Source organism: Natator depressus, chromosome 13 (genome assembly GCF_965152275.1).
Source record: "Natator depressus isolate rNatDep1 chromosome 13, rNatDep2.hap1, whole genome shotgun sequence".
NCBI lineage: Eukaryota > Metazoa > Chordata > Testudines > Cheloniidae > Natator > Natator depressus.
In genome coordinates this window covers 2,535,494-2,542,225 of record NC_134246.1, presented here as the reverse complement: position 1 = coordinate 2,542,225, position 6,732 = coordinate 2,535,494, and positions in this window count along the sequence as shown.

Here is a 6,732-nt window from a genome sequence, read left to right as displayed (position 1 = left end):
GCCCGCGGGCGCCAGGGGGCCGGGCGGGCCAGAGCCGCCCCTCGGCCCGGGGCCTGGGCCGGGCCCGCCCGCTCCTGCGGCCGCTTGGGCCCCCGGCCGGAGCCCGCGGAGCCCGGCGCCCCTTCGGCCCCGCCGCCCGCCGCCGTGAGCGGGCCTGCCGGGCCCTTCCCCGGCTCCCCCCGGGGGCTGCCGCTGAGGGCGCCTCCCTGGGGCACCCCCCTCTGCGGGGCTCGCCGGCCGGGGGCTCCCCTGCCGGTGCGGGTCTCTCGTGGAAGGCGCCCCTGTGCTCTGGCCGAGGCGGTGCCATTGCCTCGCCTAGGGTGACCAGACCGCAAGTGTGAAAATCCGGGGCAGGCGATGAGGGGTAACAGGCCCCTGTATTCACCAGAAGAAAGCCCTGGATAGCGGGACTCCCCCTGTAAAACCCGTACACCTGGTCACCCCAGGTCACTTGCGCCGACCCCTCGTCCCCAGCCATATTGCCAGGCGCGTCCCGCTCCCGGGGGACCATGGCACCCGCCGCTGCGATGCACCTGCCTCTGGGGTGGGAGGTAGCCGTTGCTTAAGGGCAGGCGCTGGCGCAGAATCCTGTTGCGGGTTGGAAGGTCCCGGGGGTAGAACAACGCTGAAAAGTGCCGTGGAATGGCTCAAGAGCACCAAGTCAGCGTTGGTTCCTGGTTTCCTGCTCCCTAAGTCCCCCTCTGAGACCACAGAGGTGCGCCTGGTTAAAACAGATACCAGGGGTCTGTAGGTTTCAGAGTAGCAGCTGTGTCAGTCTGTATCCGCAGAAAGAACAGGAGTACTTGTGGCACCTTAGAGACTAACCAATTTATTTGAGCATAAGCTTTCGTGAGCTACAGCTCACTTCGTCGGATGTCTGTAGATTATTGATACCCCTAGATGCTAGGCAGCTGCATAATTCTTCCTTCTAATTCTGAATACGGCAGTATTCAGGATAACTTCAGCTTTCAGCCTAGATATGTGAATTGACTTCTTTACCTTTGGTCCTTGTTACAAGAACTGAGTGTTTCTCTGTGGAGAATGGAGACGTGCTGAATGGAATGGAGGCGTTCTGAGTACATTTGCAGGGGGCGTTAGTGTATGTGTGTGCGAGAGAGAGAGAAGCAAAAAATCTTCGGTCAAGATGAAGTCGTGTTTATATGGCAAAAATCACTTGAAACTAAACAAATATGTTTTAGAGACTTTCCAGTCAAAAAAGAGGATGGCTTAAGTAAATAGCCTCTGAGTTTGAAATAATTGAGAAAGGACAAAGGTATTGTTTGCAGTATAAGAGCAAAAAGTGATGTCAAATACTTGGTGAGGGGTAGGGACTTGGTAGCATCTCCCTCCATGCCTTTTGTGCTGGGTCATTGCCTGAACACTCTTTGTTGCCAAAATACTCTATAAGGGTCTTCTTTACTGGAGAAATGACAGCTGAATATTTAGCAACTCAGGACAGGGAGAGGTTTCTGTGGAAGTGAGTCAGCACCACTCTTGATGAAGCAGCAACTCTGCTGCGTGAAAGAGTAAATTACATTAATGTAATTAAACAGGGGCACTCAATTCATGAAGAGCATCTGTTTAATGCACAAAAGCAATAAAAGTGAGGGATCAGGGCTTCTCCAAGACTGGTCCCTGCCAAGTCACTGAGCACTTGTCATTAAGGTATTGAAGGCTCTTCCTGGCGTTAAGAACCACTTCAGCTGCTGCTGAAGTCCTTGGAATAATGCAACTTCATGTAACTTTGGAGTCCAGTTCTGGATTGCATAAGTGAAAAGATTTTGCCAAAGAAATATGGAGGGAAACCTCACAGAATCTGGATATAAACTAATATTAATGATTGATTTGCATTAAAGGTTTTTTTGGGTTTTTTTGCTGTGCTTGGAAATCGCTTACAATATTAAGTGTCTGCAAGGGTAGGAAATATGTCTGGCTGGGAGGGTGGGAAATGTGTCTGCAAGCTGCATGGAAACTTTTTAAAGGCACCGTAATAGAGGTTAAACTTAAATGTAAACCCCAAATTAAAAAAAACATAGTAAGAGAACGAAAAAAAAGAGCCACCGTGACTAAACAACAAAGTAAAAGAAGCAGTGAGAGGCAAAAAGGCCTCCTTTAAAAAGTGGAAGTTAAATCCTAGTGAGGAAAATAGAAAGGAGCATAAACACTGGCAAATGAAGTGTAAAAATACAATTAGGAAAGCCAAAAAAAGAATTTGAGGAACAGTTAGCCAAAGACTCAAAAAGTAATAGCAATTTTTCTTTTAAGTACATCAGAAGCGGGAAGCTGCTAAACAACCAGTGGGGCCATTGGACAATCGAGGTGCTAAAGGAGCACTCAAAGAGGACAAAGCCATTGCGGAGAAACTAAATGAATTCTTTGCATTGGTTTTCACGGCTGAGGATGTGAGGGAGATTCCCAAACCTGAGCCATTCTTTTTAGGGACACATCTGAGGAACTGTCCCAGATTGAGGTATCATTAGAGGAGGTTTTGGAACAAATCGTTAAATTAAACAGCAATAAGTCACCAGGACCAGATGGTATTCACCTAAGAGTTCTGAAGGAACTCAAATGTGAAATTGCAGAACTACTAGCTGTAGTCTGTAACCTATCATTTAAATCAGCTTATGTACCAAATGACTGGAGGATAGCTAATGTGATGCCAGTTTTTAAAAAGGGTTCCAGAGGTGATCCCGGCAATTACAGCCTGTAGGCCTGACTTCAGTACTGGGCAAACTGGTTGTAACTATAATGAAGAACAATATGTTCATCTATATGTCTGACAATAATTTGTTGAGGGAGAGTCAACATGGTTTTAGTAAAGGGAAATCATGCCTCACCAATCTACTAGAATTCTTTGAGGGGGTCAGCAAGTATGTGGACCCAGGGGGATCCAGTGGATATAGTGTATTTAGATTTTCAGAAAGCCTTTGACAGTGTCCCTCACCAAAGGCTCTTACGCAAAGTAAACTGCCACGGGATAAGAGGGAAGGTGCTCTCATGGATTGGTAACTGGTTGAAAGATAGGAAACAAAGAGTAGGTATAAATGGTCAGTTTTCAGAATGGAGAGAGGTAAATAGTGGTGTCCCCCAGGGGTCTGTACTGGGACCAGTCCTAGTCAACATATTCATAAATTATCTGGAAAAAGGGGTAAACAGTGAGGTGGCAAAATTTGCAGATGATACAAAATTACTCAAGATAGTTAAGACCCAGGCAGACTGCAAAAGGATCTCTCAAAACTGAGTGACTGGGCAAAAAATGGCAGATGAAATTTAATGTTGATAAATGCAAAGTAATGCACATTGGAAAGCATAATCCCAACTATACATATAAAATGATGGGGTCTAAATTAGCTGTTACTACTCAAGAAAGAGATCTTGGAGTCATTGTGGATAGTTCTCTGAAAACATCCACTCAATGTGCAGCAGCAGTCAAAAAAGCGAACAGAATGTTGGGAATAATTAAGGAAGGGATAGATAATAGGACAGAAAATATCATGTTGTCTTTATATAAATCCATGGTACGCCCACATCTTGAATACTGTGTGCAGATGTGGTTGCCCCATCTCAGAAAATATTTATATTGGAATTGGAAAAGGTTCAGAAAAGGGCAACAAAAATTATTGGGGGGATGGAACAGCTTCCGTATCAGGGGAGATTGATAAGACTTGGACTTTTCAGCTTGGAAAAGAGATGGCTAAGGGGAGATCTGATTATGGTCTATAAAATCATGACTGGTATAGAGAAAGTATATAAGGAAGTGTTGTTTACTCCTTCTCATAACACAAGAACTAGGAGTCACCAAATGAAATTAATAGGCAGCAGGTTTAAAACAAATAAAAGGAAGTGTGTCTTCATACAACGCACAGTCAGCCTGTGGAACTCCTTGCCAGAGGATGTTGTGAAGGCCAAGACCATAACAGGGTTCAAAAAATAACTAGATAAATTCATGGAGGATAGGTCCATCAATGGCTATTAGCCAGGATGGACAGGGATGGTGTCCCTACCTCTGTTTGCCAGAAGCTGGGAATGAGTGACAGGGGATGGATCACTTGATGACTCCCTGTTTTGTTCCTTCCCTCTGGGGCACCTGGCATTGGCCACTGTCGGAAGATAGGATACTGGGCTAGATGGACCTTTGGTCTAACCCAATATGGCCGTTTTTATTAAATAAACTGAGGTGAAAGGGCACAAAGCAGACAAACAGTGGTACCCCTGTGTCCACAAGCCCTCTATAACACCAAGGAGTTAGTAGGGTAATTAAAGGAGATGAAGCAGTTGGAGAGAAGGTAAATGAATTCCTTGCAGCAGCCTTCCTAAAGCAGATGATGAGGAAATTCCTGTCTCAAGGGCATTCTTTACAGGAAATCATAGTATGGCATGAACAGAGCAAGAAGTCTCTGAGGAAGAGATTATGGAACAGCTCAAGTAACTTGAGTGCAGGGAGTCCCTAGAACCAGATGGCATTCACACAAGAGTTCTTAAGGAACTAAAACGAGAGACTGCCCTAAGGTTCTGTGACAGATCCCTAACCATGCTCCTGAACCTGAAGAATGGAAATTCACCACTGTGATTATCTTCTTCCAAAGAGGAGCCAGGGTGACAATGAGAATTACAGATTAACAAGCCTCCTGTCAGTGCGGGGAAAACTGACTGAGTGTAATTTCCAAATAATACACCATGTAGAAAAATGTTAAATGAATACAGGTGAACCAGCACAGGTGCCGCAAGGGTAAATATTGCTGCTCTGACCTGCTAGAAATTTTTGGCAGAGCTATTAAAATAATGGAGGAAGGGGGAATCGGGCAGATATAGTTTACTTGGATTTTCCAAAGCACTTGCCAAGGTCGTTCCAAGATGCTGTTAAAGAAAATAAATAGCCATGAAGTAAAGGGGCAAAATCCTGTAGGGATTTGAAAAGTAGCTAAATGATAGGAAATAGTGTCATAATTAACAGCTGCTTTTCATAGAGATAAAATGTTTAATAGTGGGAAACCATGGTGATCAGTGTTGGAATCAGTCTTAAATGTGTATGAAAGAGTTGGTGGAAAGTGGGAAATGTGGAGTGATATTTTCTGATGACTGAAACCTATGTAGATCATTAACAATTATCAAGGATTGTGAGACTCTTCAGAAGGAGTAACATTGGGGTTTGGTCATCACAGTGGCAATGACATTTACTCATCTCCCCTCTCTTTAATTCAGATAAAGGGAGGGCTTTTTAATTGAGGTGTATGAAATACCAAAGGGTCTATTGAAATCCTTCTGGTTTCAGACACTCATTTTCACGCTGAACACTGGATGTGAGAACACAATGGCACTCAGAGCTGAAAGGCAGTACATCTAAAATAATGGGGTTTTTCTTCTTAACTCATTGTGCAATCAACCTACAGAACTCCTTGCAGCAAGAAGTGACAGTTGGTTACACCTAGTGACATTTGTGGAAAGAATAGACTAATTTCCTTGGAGGATTTCAACAAATCCATCCCAAACTGAGTCTGACTAAACAGAATGAATGAATGAATGGAGTTTCATATCTGGGAGCATCTTGGAAGAGAATGGCTTCCATGCAAATTTTTGGAGAGGAGGGAACTCTCTAGGAAGCAATTTTTGACTGGGCTTTCAGTAACAGAGCTGAAATGAGTGGATGTGTACAGGTGTAGTAGCAATCACGGGCCAGATTCTGCTGTTGGTCATGCTGGAGTAAATGTAGAGTAATTCCACAGAAATCAATGGATTTAGGCCACATCAACACCATTGTAACAGAGCGTAATCTGCCCCAGGAAGACAAGAATCTAGACAGACTGGTAGTAAGGTCTGAAATGAGTGCCAAAGACAGGAGAATAACTGTTTAATTTCAGTAGGATACATTCTGAGAGACTCCATTAAGATGTGGGCAAAATTGAGAAGAAAAAGCAATGGAGGAAAAGGACACAAAGAGAAATGGAAAGAATTGAAGATAAATTACTGTATCCCCAAGTGTTCTCCATGCACCATACAGCTCAATAACTACCCTCGGAGCAGAAAAAGGCAATGAGAATGAACAAGGAAGTACAGAAAGTAGAGAGAAGTGCCCTCAAGGTCTAAAACATCAGGTTTTGGAGGAGGATGGGAGGGGCGTCAGCAAAGGTAAGAGTAAATCCATGGTAGGAAAAGAGAGGATGACGGATGAAGGGAAAGCTGCAGTGTTTTAGTGTAAAAGGTAAAGGTGACTATAACAAGGAAATGAATCCTTGGTTATAGATTTCACAAAGCAGGGTGAAGAGGGAGCATTTCTGGCTTGTTCATGTTCCCATCTGGAATGCAGGGTGCAGCTGGGTTGATGCTGAAATTACAAGGGAATCAGATTTCAGAGTAGCAGTGGTGTTAGTCTGTATCCGCAAAAAGAAAAGGAGGACTTGTGGCACCTTAGAGACTAACAAATTTATTTGAGCATAATATTTCGTGAGCTACAGCTCACTTCATGCTCACTTCATTGGATGCACCCAATGAAGTGAGCTGTAACTCACGAAAGATTATGCTCAAATAAATTTGTTAGTCTCTAAGGTGCCACAAGTCTTTTTTTTTTTTTTTAAGGGAATCAGAGACATTGAGGGGGGAATGAGCAGCTTGTATAAGAGCCCAGTGCTGCAAGCAACTACTCAAGTAAGTAATCCTATTGAAGGCAATGCCACTGCTCACGTCGGTAAGGTCTGCTCCTGTGAAAGTGGATTTGCAGATTGAGATGCTTATCTT